Below are 16240 nucleotides of genomic sequence, written 5' to 3' on the forward strand. Positions count from 1 at the left end.
TTAATATAATTTATACGAGGTATTTTTCTCTTCGAAAACAGTGTATAATGGGCTTTGATACATTCTAGTGTTACGAACTGTATGGAATCTATAGATCTTTTGGCAAAGTTAGGTTAGGTCTTATGTAAAATCCTCAGGATGATGATCGGGCTTGTGCTATTATATGTAGTCCATTTTGTAATCATAAAAATAGAAACCCTAGATTAGGTCATATTAATCGACTAAGAGCCCTGATGTCAATACAAATTAGTTTGGACTTTTACTTATTATTCCCGCCAGCTCAGTGGGTTATCTGAAAGTGTGAGCTTTCAAGTGTTGTCAAGTGAAAATGGGTTTACCTCGTCTTGTTTCATACAGCTTTTGCAGCTGGCAACCAGTAAGATTTTCAACCATACCGCATGGACGCCGTAAAGACAATGACAAAGACTTGCATTACTAAGGGCAATGAGCTCATGGATCTCTTGCGATCGACCTTGGGCCAAAAGTATCTCATTCCCTTTTGACTAATAGCAGATCTGGCGTACCTTTCCTTGTCATCTTGTCAGAATTGCAGTTATCTTCGATTCCGCTATGGCTTGGTACCAATATTAGTCATATTATAAAGTGACTCGACGTCCTTTTGGTATTCCGTAACCAGCTTTGAACCTAAAATTAGTGAGCTTTCCTAGCTTTAGCCAGGCAAGCGTCTACATAAACTTTATTCTGTCCTTAATTTCTACTAACATGTCAAGATATTCATCCAAAAACTGGTGTATGAGAAAGAAAAGCGTGCTCTTGATCTGCATATGTATGTATGTATGTCTGATGATGTGATTGAGTCCCGGGATATAGACGAGGGCAGTAAAGTGGTGGTGTCCTCTATATATGGAACAGATGTCCTTTTAAAAGTGATAATTTAGCTATTGATTGCAAAGAATCTAGAAAAAACACATACTCCGAATATACCGAGTCAAAACTTTAAGCAAATATTCGCAATCGGGCACATCCAAAGGCTGGCACTTTAACTCAGCAAGTATACACTGTTGTACATAGAGTACTATGCTGACCGACCGCCATTGAGGATGCGACACAAGATGATATGTTTTCATTAAGAATACAGCAGATACATTTTCCACAATTCAGAGTGTATGTCTGGTGACAGAAAGCTTTCAGAAGCTCGGAGGTTGCTTAAACGAACTACTGTATATTAAAGACGCTACTAAGAGCGCTCTAACTTAAAAGAAATCATGGAAAGGCCAACTCAGTCAATTAAAAAATGGGCGACTTATGTAAATAAACTTTATTTGACTTCAAAATCACTCAATAATAATTGCTCCCATTGAGCTGTCAGATTTGGCAATTCCTTTAATTGAACAATTTGTTTGTCAAAACGTAAAAAATGAACAACTGACAGCCATTTGACGAAGTTTTATGAAATAAAAAATAAATACATAAAAAAGCATTATTAAAAGTTGAACGGAAATGAAGAAGAAAACGTCTTGTCGTATATGTAGATGCGAATACATATGTTTTTGTATGCCACTAGTTGCGTGTGTGTGCGTGCGTTCGACTCCTGTCTGCCAGCAAAACAAATCTAATATGATTTATCGCATTGTTTGCTAGGAAATTACGGCGCATATCGATTCCCAGCGGATTTCCGTTTCCAATACCCACATTCATATGTATGTGCATGTGTGTAGGTATGCGTATATATACTTGTATATGTATGTGTTAACGGCAGTTTTTTATGCGCTCCACAAAAACCGCCAGCAAACTCAATCAACTCCAATAAACTCCAATCTCAGACGTTAAACTTCGAAATGAAATTCCGAAGGAAAAAGTTCACCCAGCTGCAACAACAGCAATAAAAAAACGTCTCCAACACAATTTTTTATTGGCATTTCGCAAAGCTACACAGTTTTTATAAATTTTTTTGTTGTTGTTTTTTTATATTTTTTTAGTACGCTTTCGCATTTGTGTTTTTTTTTGCTGCTTGTGAAGAATATACCGTTTTTGCCTTTCTTTGTATGTATGTATAAGTAAATTTGTATTGGTGTGCGTTCAATTGCGTTTACTGCCCAACTGTGGAGCTCCAGAGCCACAGCAAACTCTCAAAATATTAGAAAATTCAAAACATGCCGACCAATTTTCGATTCAAGTTTATTTGTGTTGCTCAAACGTACGCACCTTCACGGCGCTGGCTAGCCACAACCACCTTCACCATCTCCACCATCAACACCCCGACTCCACCTCATCGTCATAGCAACGCTGTGCTTTGATGCTGCTACTTTTCACTGCACAACGGTAGGTTGGTGGGGAGCAGCTGCAGAGGACATGACTCGGCAAACAACCCCAAATGGCGCAAGTGGCGGGAAATCCCGTTAGACGGGAAACGGAAGCTGCTTTTCGGTATGCATTCGCATTTAAAGCTACTCCACTAACATTACAACAAACACAGCGTTAAATAAGCAGATGATACCGGTGGGTCTGAGGGTCTGATGAATGGGGGTGGCTTGTTGTTGATGGCTTTGGCGACTCCCCAGCGTACATTGGGGAGTCGCTGTTTGCGCTTTGCATGAATGGAGGTCGTTAGCTGCAGAAGTTGTAAGCGAAAGCGTTTAACTTTCGGTTTTGTTTGCGCACGCGGGCGGAGGAAGCGTCGGCATTTCGTGTGTGTGTTGGGGCATTAGCCTTGTTTTATGGTGCGACTTCTACTAATGCGGCGGTGGGGCGGTTGGTGTCATTTATTTTTGCATACTTCTCCGCAGCTATGGAGACACAGTCAAATAGTGTTGATGATGATGATGACTTTGCTTTGACTATGAAATTTAAATGCGAAACGGAAATACAATATGTATCAACAGGATTACAAACAGCAGTAGGGGTGGGTGGCGTAGGCAAACCGGGCGGCGGTCGGTAGATGTATTGCCTGTAATGCTGGATTTTATGTATAAATTCGAGTGACAATAATAAGCGGTGATTTAAGTTTTGGAATTGAAGTGAAAGTTGAAGAGGAATGCGAGCTTCCTTTTTAGGCGATTGTGGGTATTTGCTATAATTGAGGTTGTGTTAAATGTACGGAGCTAAAGTAAAGTCAGTACGCAAAATTGGATTACAACTTCGGTCATCATCTGTCATAGAAAATTATTTAAATTTTTCGTTGTAAATATATGAAGGAAGATGCAATGATTACAGTGGCTTAAGTTCATTAATTTAAACTTATTCTAATTTTATAAACAAAAATATTTCTAAATGAATCCTGAGTCTTAATCCGTTTAGAGGAAATGAAAGTATAGTGTACCCCATATATATGTAGGTTAGGTTAGGTTAGAAAAGAGTTGAGGTATGCACTGCGAACTAAGGTCTATAGTGCTCTGCTCTCTGTCACATAGGCTCAGCACACTGATAAATTCGAATACTCTGCTAAAAATAGATCTCGCTAGGATAGCTGAGAACGTGGGTCCATTGAGATATCTATTTACTTCTAAGTATTGAGCGAAAAGTTTAACAATAGTCTAGAAACCGCTATAAGTATACCACTTATTTGTTGAGGCGGTCGAAAACAACCAGCAGCTATTTTAGCAGATGTTTCAGCCTCAGTCTTGCAAAAGCTGGACAATGAAGGAGAAAGTGTTTGTTTGTTCCCAACTCACTATATTCGATACAACTTTGAAGTGTTGATATTTCCCCCTCGTCTTCTTCCATAAAGTTTCTACAGTTGGCGTCCAAATAGATTCTCAAACTTACAACATGAGCGACGATAGGGCAATGACCTGTTCGAACCCCGACAAGCAAAGAGCTTACTTGATCTCTTACGATGGATCTTAGGTCAACGGATCGGGACAACGCATGAACGGATGGTGGACCAGCGTTGGTCAAGCTCCCGCGAAACCCAGCTATCCAGTAGTAGAACTGACGAGGAGAGGGGGCACCGACCCTTTCTCATGCTATTGAAAGCGATAATAGGGTACCATTTTTTAGTTACCTGCGATTATGATATAGTGGAACTGACGTGAAGACGAGGGCTTTCCATTCTGCTAATAGTGGGAATTGGGTACCTTCTTTGTCAGCTCATCAGCTTTATAATTTCTTGCGATGCTGCTATGGTCGGGCATCCGTTTTAGTCCTATCACTCGATGTCTTTGATAACAAGCTTAGACCTTCCTTAACCAGCCCTAAACGTATGGTTAGTAAACTGAAGGCTAGTATCGCCGCCCTACATCCGGAAAAAGTTGATTGTCCCTTACTCCAGTGTTTCATATCTTCCCACAATTCTCTCGCAGGGATGAGAACAGGGAAATAGCTGCCAAGGATTGGTTTGGCAACTCCATGATCATAAATATCCGGTATAAAGTCGAAGCATATAAAGATTTCCGAATGTTCGCACATTGCTTTTACTAGCTCTTACAATTTAGTTAATTTAATTTCAGTGTCTTCTGAAAAAATTTAATATATGCTAATTATTAAGAATTTCGCCTCACAGAGAAGTTCCTTTGTCGGCAGCATTTTAATAACCGCCATATCCAAGAGTTGCCTTCATATGTTTTTAAGGTTTTTTTGTTTTTAAACGAGCAATTAGCAGTGACAATATTGTGCTCCACATTCAAGGAGGTTCAGTTTCCAGTATTAATTTTCACTCGTAAATAGGAAGTATTAAAAACCTATACGTACTTCTATATATGTGTTATTCAGCCACATTTCCCTAACACATTCAAACAAACCACATCTTGTCTACTATAACTTTCACTTTGTTCAAAAACACGACTAACACAAAATTCATTTTCTGAAACTAAAAACATAAACGTCTATTCAATTAAAGCAACAATGTTAATAGTCATGAAAATACAACTAAAACCCAAAACCACGAACAAACAACATAAAACTTTTGCATGTTTTTACGAATACATTGTTTCCTTGCTTTCCGACTGCATATGCTCGTCCTTTCGCGCAAACAACTGACAAAATCTGTCTGTTTGCCCGCCACTTGTTTATAGCGTCTGCGGCTTGACTCCAACTGCAATGGAAATCCCCAAACCACTGAGCGCCAGCAGCCGACAACCGACCGTCAACCACCGGAGTCACTTTCAACCATCAACCTTGTTGGCGACATTGAAAACAAATACCCAACCGACAGACATCACCGAAACAAGTGGAGCAGACATGCCACATGCATGAGAGTACGTGAGCGGCAAAGGTCCTTATGGCGGCTGAAAGCAGGATATTTGTTGGCGCTGCGGCCTCTGGGGCATGTAGAGCTTTAACAGATTTAAACAAAAACAGACAGTAAAAAACGTAAGAGAGAAAGCAAAAGAACCACCGATTGCTCTGAAAAAACGAAATTTACACCAAAATGGTACGAAACAAAAGTATAACTGTATGTAGCAAATGTTGAAAAAAAGAAAAAACATGCGATATGCAAAAGTCGCCAAACCGGAAAAGCGCATTCAGTTGAGCGGAGGTGGCCTAGAATAGCAGAAAAAAGCAGTTAACGTTTCAAAATGTAAAGCTATTAAAATAAAAATGGCAGAATTTCAACAATGCGTTGTAAGTGACAATGGAAAGTGGCTGAAAAATGTGAACTGAAAAGTAATAAAAAGTAAAATAACAAATGGAGCGAAAAAATTTAAAAATTAAAACAAAATTGCATAACATAAATAAACGGTAAAAACGTAACGTAATAGATATATTAGCACGTAACTTAACATAACGTAACGTAACATAATATAACTTAACAAAACTTAACTTAAAATACAATTAAACTAAAGAAAAAAAGTAAAATAACATACAAATTTAGCTCTATATAACATAATATAACTTAACATAACTTAAAGTAACTTAACAAAAGTGAACTTAACTTAAAATGCAATTAAATTAAATTGAAATAAGTAAAATTAAATAAAATATAAATTTAAAATTACTTACATAATATACATAACTTAACATAAGGTAACCTAGCATAACCTTCATTAACATAAAGCTAAATACAGGAAATTAAGTAAATTAATTTAAAAAGTTCACGTTACCTAACATAACATAACATAACATATATATATAACAAAACATAACATAACATAACTTAACTTAACTTAGCTTAATTTAACATAACTTAACTTAACTTAACTTAACATAACATAAGATAACTTAACTTAAAATATAATTAAAATAAGTAGACTTAAATATATGTACATATATAAATTTAACATGACATAACATAATACAACTTAACACAGCGTAAGATAACATAACAGAACTTAATACAACTCAAAATAAAACAATCAAAAAACCTTTTACTCTAATATAAATTTTAAATTAGCTTACTTATAAATATAAATTCGAAAACGGAAGATAGAAATTAAGTTAATATTTCTTAAAAAACCACCCTTTAAATTACTACTTTGAGAGTCTAACATAAATTGTCTCATGCTCTCCAATCAGCTGTCGTTTTATGGATATTATAGGGATTCAGAAACATTATACTGACGCTTATGTACCTATAAATTGCATAAATATGCCCACTTGAAGACCGTAACTTACTTTCACATGCCACCAATGAGAAAAATGGCTAGCATGTGGCAAATGCTGCAGCATGGCCATTCATTCTACACGCCCTGGAACCTTACAAACAGAGAAAGGCAATTCAGCTACAAGGACAATCACATGTTGCTATAGTAACAACAACAACGTCAATAAGGTAGCATAGCAACAAGCATTTGAGCAACAATATCAGACAGGATAAGCACACATACATATGTACATACATCGATAGCAAGTGGATATTGAATTGGTGGAATGCGTTTGGCAATTTATGCATTTATTGCTTGTGTATATGTGTGTTTGTATGTGAATATTTACAAAAGTGTCTCCGGGTTGCCATGGCGTCGTTTGAATGAGTGTGTGGGCGTGGTTTGCAGAGATAATTAAAATACTTCAAAGCCGCTAGTAAGATAACAGCGGAAAGTAATGTAAAGCGGGAAGGATAATTAACAAGCCAGAGAAAATTCAGTTAAGATAAGTAGAAAAGCGAAGAGGTTAGGTTGAGTTCGGTGTTTAATCTTATTTCGGGTACCACTTTGTACAATGGAATTATTTATGAATATATCCAGTGAGTCATCTGCTTTTCGAGTCAATGAAACTCGAGATTTTTTGAGCTCGTAAGTCACCCAGAAGCAAATAATTTGGCAAAAAATATATCATAGTTTCAAGGCTGTTCAATTTAGAAAAACATAATCAGATATGTAAGAAAAAAATGTAAGTTAAAATACCCTTATCCAATAAAAAAAAGTTTTCATATGTACATGAACTTGATTTTGATCGGTCAGTTTGTATGGTAGCTATATGCTATAAGGATCCAATCTTAATAATTTTGTCGGAGATTTCACGACTACTCTAGGCAATAACCCATGCCGAATTTCTTGAAATTATCTCATAAAATGAATAAGTTGTCCGTGGTGATCCGAACTAAACAATTTTCTGGGAGATGAAACCATTGGCTTAGGCAATAATCCATGCCAGATTTCGTAAATATATCTCGTCAAATAAAAAGTTTTTCTCTATAATGGCTTGAATTTCAACCCTGTGTAGGGTATAAAAGATAGTAAAAAGTTAAGGAAATTGTGTGTAAAGTCAATAAACCCCACTACAGTCGCTATGAGCTTAAAGTAGTGAATACTCGCAAGCCGCCGCAATCACAAAAAAAAACTGCGCATCCGAACTCGTTCAAGCGCAGGACATACACGACTGCTCTGCAGATTTATTGTTGTTGAATTAAAAGTTTATTTCGAAAAATACGCACATAAAATGCAGCTGATGACAGCAATCGATGCAGAGCGCCTAGTGCGAGAAAGAGATGGAATATGGAACGGCGTGTAAAAGCCGGCAAAGCGCCAATTACAACCCCCATATCCCCAAACTACAGTTAAGTCGGTCGTTTGTAACGAAATGTTGTTGTTTTATCCCCAGACACAACAATATGTTTCCAAATGTATTTATTTCTACAAACACACACACACACACACACAAATGAAAACGTAAACAAAATTAAAATAACACAATTTGTAGCAAACATACAATTGTGTGGCAATAAAATTGCTGGGAATGACATTGCCACACACTCCCGTGCCGCCAAACACTTGCCGCAGCTAGCAAGCTTGCAGATTGTTGCTACTGCCTGCTCTTTGCCTGTTGCCCCCGCACTAAGGTCGCTCACGTACATCGTTTTTAACCCGCCAGCAACCCCAAAATTACTGCCACACAGTCGGTGGCATTAACCATGAACTTGCAACGGCAAGTGTTGGCATTTCAGCGGCAAGTTCGTGTGACGTACACGCTCCTCTCACTTAGTGGGCGATAGACGAATACATATGTATATGTATGTATGTAGATGAAATTCCTGTGCACACGCATTATAATTTTAAGCTGGCATTATAGCCGGCTCCCCACTGATGACAACCCCTTCCCCACATTTTATGTGATCACATAACATACTTAAAGCTCACCTAACCGGCGTTAACGCAGCTGGATGTAGACTTACGCACACACATACACACATATGTACATATGTATATACTCAGTGTTGTTATAGATAATACTCCAAGCGAGCGGGTGGGTGGTGGAGCAGTCGAGCCTGTTGTACGTGCCTTTAATTTCAATGCATTTAAGCGTGCAAAAAGCACACCCCAAGGACATAAAGCAAAAACAACTCAAGCGCCACGTTGGCACAGTGCAATATTTATACAAATTTCCCAAATGTCCACGGCCCCGTCTGCCCAAAAAATTACCATTCGCAGGCATCAAAAAAAAGCTGCCTGTCGAAGCGTAAATGTGGCCACTTTCATGCAGGCAAACCACATATTGACGCATTACTCAACTGACTGCCCGACAGAATTGCAAGTTTTAAAGCTTGCGGCGTTCCCTCCACACTCTTTGCTTCACTCTCTCCCACACTAATGCCATATGGATGTTTGATGTCCTTTGTGGCTTAACTTTGGCATCCTGCGGCATCCTTCGCATTACAATGCAACTTGCCTGTAGTTGTTCCTCAAACAAAAAGTGCTGTCCACACTTTTCTTGTCTGCTGCTGTTCACTTAACTTCTTGCCGGCTGCCCATCCATCAGTGGTGTTTGTTTTACCTGTGGCGTTTGCAATTTTCCTAATTTCATTTGCTTTAATTTCGTAAATGTCGAATTAATTTCACTCAGTGTTTGCAATGGCACGTCTAGCTATTGGCTGCATGTCTTCTTGCGGTTTATGGCTTCGTTGCGTCAACTTTGTCGAATATATTGTTGCATTTGGCGTGTGCCTGGACTCAATCGCTTATTGTTAGGGTGTGGGTGAAGCAATTAATATTAAATTCATAAAAGAGTGATTAAGGGAGTAAAACATGTTGACAAATGAAAATTTAACAATTTAAAAAATATATTTTTTTCATTTATGGAATGGTTTTCTGCTTTAAGAGTAATATTCTTGAAATGTTTTTTTCGGGATCCCGATTTTTTTAAATTTAATTTTGGCTTAATCGGAGAAAAAATTGATACAAACAAAATCAAATGATTTTTCGGGATCCTGAAAGATATTTGATATAACCAGAATTTTTTTGATTTTTAAAAGAATTTACACTACATTAAAATTATTAATCCCGGAAATTCCCGAATCCCGATACTTTTTTGACTTAACCAGAGATGTAACAATTAACACAATTTTGTATCAAAATTTAAGTCGTTTTTTTGACATCAATAAAAATAATCCTGAAATTATTTTTCGGGATCCCGAAACTTTAAATTTAATTTTGACTTAATCGAAGAAAAAATTTAGGAAAATAAAATTAATATATTACATTAAAATTAATAATCCCTAAATGATTTTTCGGGATCCCGAAAGATATTTAATATAACTTTAAGATTGATTATCAAAATTCCCAAAAACCCGAAACTTTATATAAAATTTAACACAATTTTGCTATCTCAATTTTAGTAGTTTTTTGACATCAAAATAAATAATCCTGAATTTAGTTTTCGCAATCCCGAAATTTTTTAACTTAAGCGACAGGGACTTAACTAATTAGAAAAATATCAGCGCTATTATGATCTGTCGACCTCAATAGCTTTTTTAACATCAGAAATAATAATAACGAAAACTGTTTTCGAAATCTCGAAATTTTTTGACAACTAGGAACTTACTTAATTATAAAAATATGAACACAATTTTAGTCTCTCGACTTCAATTATTTTTTACATCAAAATAAATAATCTCAGAATATTATTTCGGTATCCCGATTTTTTTATATAATCTGAAAGTTACTTAAAATGAAATTTTTACACAATTTTTGTTTTTCGAATCAATTGTTTCTTTTACACAAAAAATAATAATCCCGACATGTTTCGGTATCCAGAAAGTTTTTTGATATAGACAGAAACTTAATGTTTAATAAATAATTTGACAAATTTTTAGTATTATGCTTCTGCCATAAATTTGGTTTTTCGAAACTCTAGAGTATATAATATTCATAAATTTTTATGGAAATAAAGAATAAAATACGTCTGCAATTATCAATCAGCTTATGCAACCAGTTTCTTGTGTGGTCTATGTTAATTACATATTCGATTGTTAAAGTTGTGTGCACAAGCTTTTCTTTCAACGTCATGAGTCGCATTAAAATTTTTCGGGATCCCGAAACTTTCATATAAAAATTATTATCGTACTTTTACTTTACTTAAATGAAAATTACAAAAATATAGGTCTTAAGTTAATCAATATACTCTTCGGGATCCCGACATTTCATATAGAAAATTTTAATTATCGTACTTTTACTTTACTGAAATAAAAATGATAAAAATATAGGTTTAAAACTGAAACAATAAAATTTCGGGATCCCGTAATATTCGTATAAAAAATTTAATCGACTTCTTTTACTTTACATAACTAAAGTAAACAAAAACATAAGTTTAAAGTTTAATCCATAAATTTTTCGGGATCCCGATTGGTAATCATAATTATTAAAATTTAAATTTTAACAAAAGAATAAATTAGAATTAAATTTTAAACAGTTTGACATTTCGAAATTCTATATAAAACTACAAACATACCCATAACTTCGGTAATGTTACGCCCCTATTTTGACATGGTAATGCAAATTTCTTAATACAGTCACAACATAAATTATGAAAAAAGTTCTTTAATGTGAATGACAATTATGCAGAAAACACAATGAGAAGCTTGATGAGCAATGACCAAACGATTTCTGCGAAAAAAACCTAATATTTAAATAAGGGGAAAGCTAAAAAGTGCATTATGCCCGATTATCAACCAACGCTTTCAAGGGTTGGTCATTATCTGTCGATTTACACAGACCGTAGACGGCAATGCTTTGATGGAAAAATGGCAGTGCCGGTTAAATGCAGCAAAAAAGTAGTGAGTACTGACAGCATTTGCAACGGTTGTTGAGCAGTTGACATCTAAATGACAGCCAAGCCTGTGTGCGCTGATTTATTGAAATCATACACACACACAGTTATTACTAGAAGAGTCATAAAAGTATGGATTGTGCAATATGTATGTATGTATCATCTGCAATAATCCTGTATTTGTATGGGTGGGTATACGGGCGACAAGTGTTGCATGCGTTAATTAACAATTGTTCACCAACTTGAAGGGTTGAAACCGGTTTTTAGTACTTTTGCAACAGATTTAATAAAGGACTGTTGAGTTCAATCCACTTTTTTAGGAGGTGTCGTATGCTGAATACAAGGTTGTCATAGAAATTGCACAAGTGCGGGTGACAGCTGTCGAATGCGTTTTTTTATTTGCAACGCTTGAGAAAGATCACAGTAAGTGGAAGTTAAAACATAGAAAAGTGTTGGGATCTTTATCTCTAATGCTTTATTGGAGTTCGATAAAGCTAATATTGTGTAGTTGAAAAAGTCTTTTCGTATTTCTAATCAAACTTCGACTTATGTTTTTTATATTTTCGAACTTTAATGAACCAAATATGTACTATTTTGGTGGACAACTTTTTGCCATTTCTGTGCCAAAGACATTATTCCATTAATGTAAAACTTTTCAAGTTTCTCGGCGAAAAACTGCGACAAGTAATTTTCACAGGCTTCTCTTGAAGCGAATTTTACTTCATGAAGGGAACGAAACAAACGGTAGTCCGATGGTGCCAGGTCAGGGTTATATGGTGGATGCATCAAAACTTCTCAGCCAAGCTCTCCCAGTTTTTGCCGAGTCATCAAAGGTGTGTGTGTGGTCTAGCGTTGTCCTGATGGAAGACGAAGCTCTTTCTGTTGATCAGTTCTGGCAGTTTTCTTTCGATTGCTTGCTTCAATCTCATCAGTTGTTGACAGTAAAATGTAGAATCAATCGCTCGACCAGGCTGGAGCAGCTCATAGTGGATGATTCTTTTCCAATTCCACCAAACATTCAGCAAAACCTTTCGAAGCGTCAATTCTGGCTTTGCGACCATTTGTTGAGCTTCACCACGCTTGGACCATGATCTTTTTCGCACATTATTGTCGTGTTTGATCGACCTTTCGTCTCCTGTTACCACTCGTTTCAGAAATGGTTCGATTTCATATTGTTCAAGCAAAGAATCGCAGATGTTAATTCGATCCATAAAATTTTTCACAGACAATTCATGTGGTACCCAAACATTGAGCTTCTTTTTGCTGTAAATGGTTCAAGCCCGTTTGATGATGAATGTTAAGTTCCTTAGCGATGTCATGGCTACTTAGGTGATGGTCCTGGTCAATCATTTGTATAATTTCATCGACTTTTTCAATGATAGGTCGACCAGAGCGAGGTGTATCTTTCGCAACGAAATTTCCCGAACGGAAGCGAGCGAACCATTGTTGTGCTACACGAACTGATACTGCATCGTCTCCGTAAACTTCACTAATTCATTGGTGGCTTGAGTGATATTCTTTCCTTTTTTATACAAAAATTTCAAAATATAGCGAATTTCTTAATTATTTTCATTAATTTTTGAACAGCTGTAACTTCCCCGAATTTAATTTTTTTGATTAAATGTAGCTTAATATCTCACCTTTCCAACACTTTATGATGATATGTCACAATATGATTGGTAGCACTGCAACGATATCTATTGACAAAATACGAAAAGACTTTTCCGACTACCCAATATAATTTTTCATGATTATAAGCCAACAGAGGAATGACAACAAGAACTGTAGAGGCGCTTCAGAGAGAATACAGTTAATTTTGCAATTGTTAAAAGGCACAGAATTCTGGTAACAGGTCTATAAAAGTTATGTAATAATTCTAATAAAATCAATCCTTTGCAGTAAAGAGCTTAGTATTCACCACAAAATGGTTATTCTATTACTTTATTTTAATCAAAAAAAAAAAAAACAATCTTCTGTTGCCATAGTGAAATCGAAAAAAATTTACGACAATTTCATTACCAACTCCGTGCACTCACTGCATTTTGTTATTTATGTGATTATTACAATTTTTTTCTAGTGTTTACGAAAAAAATATTGCACTATTTATTCAGCTGTCAGAAACAGTAGTTGGTGCTCAATCATTCAAGGAAGAGTCGCGCTGTGCGAGCAACTCCCTTGTTTCTACTTCGAAAGCTAACTACGAGCATTTGTTTACTTTACTACTCCTATACAAGTGCCCTGCCACCCTTTGCACTCGCCGCTTAAACGCTTTACCTTCACCTCAGCAACCGTAGCCGGTAACCAGGGCGTACAGTGTGGGCTTTATGGCCAACTGTCGTCTACAGTTGTACTTTCATCTTTTATTTTCCACCACACCGCACACGCCGCCTCCACAAGCTGATTGCTCGCTGCTCAAATCGAAAAATTACTGTTGCAAAAATAACTCATTCAGATACAGAGCGCCGGCTGCAGCTGGTGGGCGTAAAAAATGCGTACAAAAGTACGAGCAATGAATTATGTGCGAAATGAAGTTGTAGAGAAGTACAAGTGGAGTTTATCCCCACCAAACAAATACACAGGGGAACACTTAGTTCATTAGTTACTTTTGTGTATGCAACAATTTCACTCTCATTTGGCTTAGGAAATACACAAAAATTGCAACCCTGCATAATTTAACTACACTAAACAATAAGTATTTAATCTGCTGCTTTGTTATGCATTAAATTCTTAATGCCTTTGTAATTAACTCTCTCGAGTATTTGCGCTCATAAATACTATAATAACAAGTTCACTTTCGTAATTTAGCTGTAAATAGTGTATTTTGACAGCAGAACGTCAAAGGTGTCAAAAGGCGTACAATTTGTTGTCCAGCAGCCGCCAACAAGGCACAGCAATGCCTTGACGGCGAAGTGTCGGTGTTGCTGATTAAAATTGTTAATCCCTTTTCTCATTAACGCACACAGCCGCAAGCACTAATAAGGAATTCGGAAGGCGTCCAGTCGGCATAAATTAATTTTGAGCACGCTGAGCGCGTGGTAAAAACTTTATGCGCATTTCACGCGCTTTTCTGATTAATATATTTATGTGCCTTTATATATTTATAAATAAATTATATATAATGTCATAAAATGGGGTGCGACATACTTAGCAACATAAGCAACATGTGCCATTAATGTTCATGCGAAAATAGTTCCAAATTTACTGACGCAAGGAAATTGAGTCAACGCTTTTCAAAGCTCGCTCATCAAAGGGTTGCACTTTGTTTTGAGTATAGTCTTCGGTATGGCAATTTAGGGATTAGAAGTCAGCAGTGACCATGAAATGTGCTGAATGGTACAGATGCTTACCGTTATTGCGACATTACTAGCCACTCGCACGCATTTTACGAAGGAAATTAGTAAGGGTCAATTATACCTAAACATAGAACACTCGTACATACATTATATGTTAGCGAAGTCTTTGACCGAACTTCCATACCAATTTGTTGTTTGTTACCTCACTTGAACCTAAACACGATTATCTACTGTTGTCAAGTGCCTCCAAGCGCCTGATTTTAGTTGCCAAACACTAGGTTAAACCATTTTTGAGGAGCTCTCATTTTTTTACCATCCTAAGGTTCAAACCCACCACATACCAAATGAGAGTAACATACTAAAAGTCTTAACTGCACCATCTACTAACTTCTCATATATGAGTTTCTCATCAAAAATCACGCGTGCTTTCGCGTTTAATATTCGCAACTTTCCACCAAGTGCAACCAGTTTCTCAACCCTCAGCTCTCAGTTTACAAGCAACAGCTTCAGGGCTGCAGTGAAAACTAAATATTTCAGTGAAAATATTTGCATAGACTTTGTCTGAAATGAAATGTAAACAAAATTGAATTTGTTAAGGGATTGCAAAGTTCATACTACATAGCAACTTATATACTTAAATGCTTGCAAGCAGTTGTGCACTTTTATAACAGACTGTTATATTTATTTGTTAAATAGTGAGGTTGTGTTGAATAAATGGTTAGTAAAGCTCGCATGTCGCACTAAATTTGTAGGCAAGACACTGAGGAAATGAGAAGACGAAAAGATAAGTAGCTTGATCACTGCGAGTAATGTGAAATGTTAGGAATACATAGAGCAGCAGAAACTTTAGAAGTAGCAGTAACGGTAGTTAAAGGTATTTTTGAGACTCAAAATAATCCAACTTGCTTAAAAAGGCGCAGCGCAAAGCTCAGTTCCAGTAGTAATCACTTATCCGCACTTCGTGGAACAGTGAGATCTACTTATCCACTTTTCCATATTGCAATCAGGGTCTAGGTGTCTCCTGTTTTCGTAATTTTTAAAGAAAAAACCTCGTTTCGGCCTACTTTGGATCTTCAATTAGGTTTTAGAACGCTTTTTTCAGAAGTAGAATAGTTTTTTCAACATTATTGTTACATACGTTTCAGACGCTTTTACTTTTCCAGAAAATCAATTGTTACTGATATCAATTATATTGAAGAAAACCTTTTCAGAAGTCCTTAACAAGCTCCTGGTTGTCTTAAAACTTTTAGTTTAGCGAAGCTTACTGTAATGCTGGATATTTCCAATATTTTCAGGTTGAGTAAAGAAAATTCACTTACCTACAGTCTCAAGTCAAATAGTGATGATGGGTTCCATAACTAAAATTAATAAAGTATATTAAAGTACTTCAGCGAAGTCGTCCATTTCATTTTTAAGGAGAAACAGATTTGATATTCAGATTCGTCTATATTAGACTTATATATGTAGGTGTCCTATCACGGCGGTATCGACGGAAACTTCGAAACAGATGTTCTTGTCCCCAATTCATCTGATTGGAAGCGAGTGGATTTTCCGATGTGCTTCTGCGT

The 16240-nt window shown here is 36.4% G+C and overlaps 1 protein-coding gene across 3 annotated transcripts in view; it reads left to right on the plus strand.

Moving 5' to 3' along the window:
- LOC126751973 (protein sickie) overlaps positions 1-16240 on the plus strand; it is a 474537-nt gene that overhangs the window by 251888 nt on the left and 206409 nt on the right. The window lies entirely within an intron of this gene.

This window comes from Bactrocera neohumeralis, chromosome 3, assembly GCF_024586455.1.
Source record: "Bactrocera neohumeralis isolate Rockhampton chromosome 3, APGP_CSIRO_Bneo_wtdbg2-racon-allhic-juicebox.fasta_v2, whole genome shotgun sequence".
NCBI classification, from domain to species: domain Eukaryota; kingdom Metazoa; phylum Arthropoda; class Insecta; order Diptera; family Tephritidae; genus Bactrocera; species Bactrocera neohumeralis.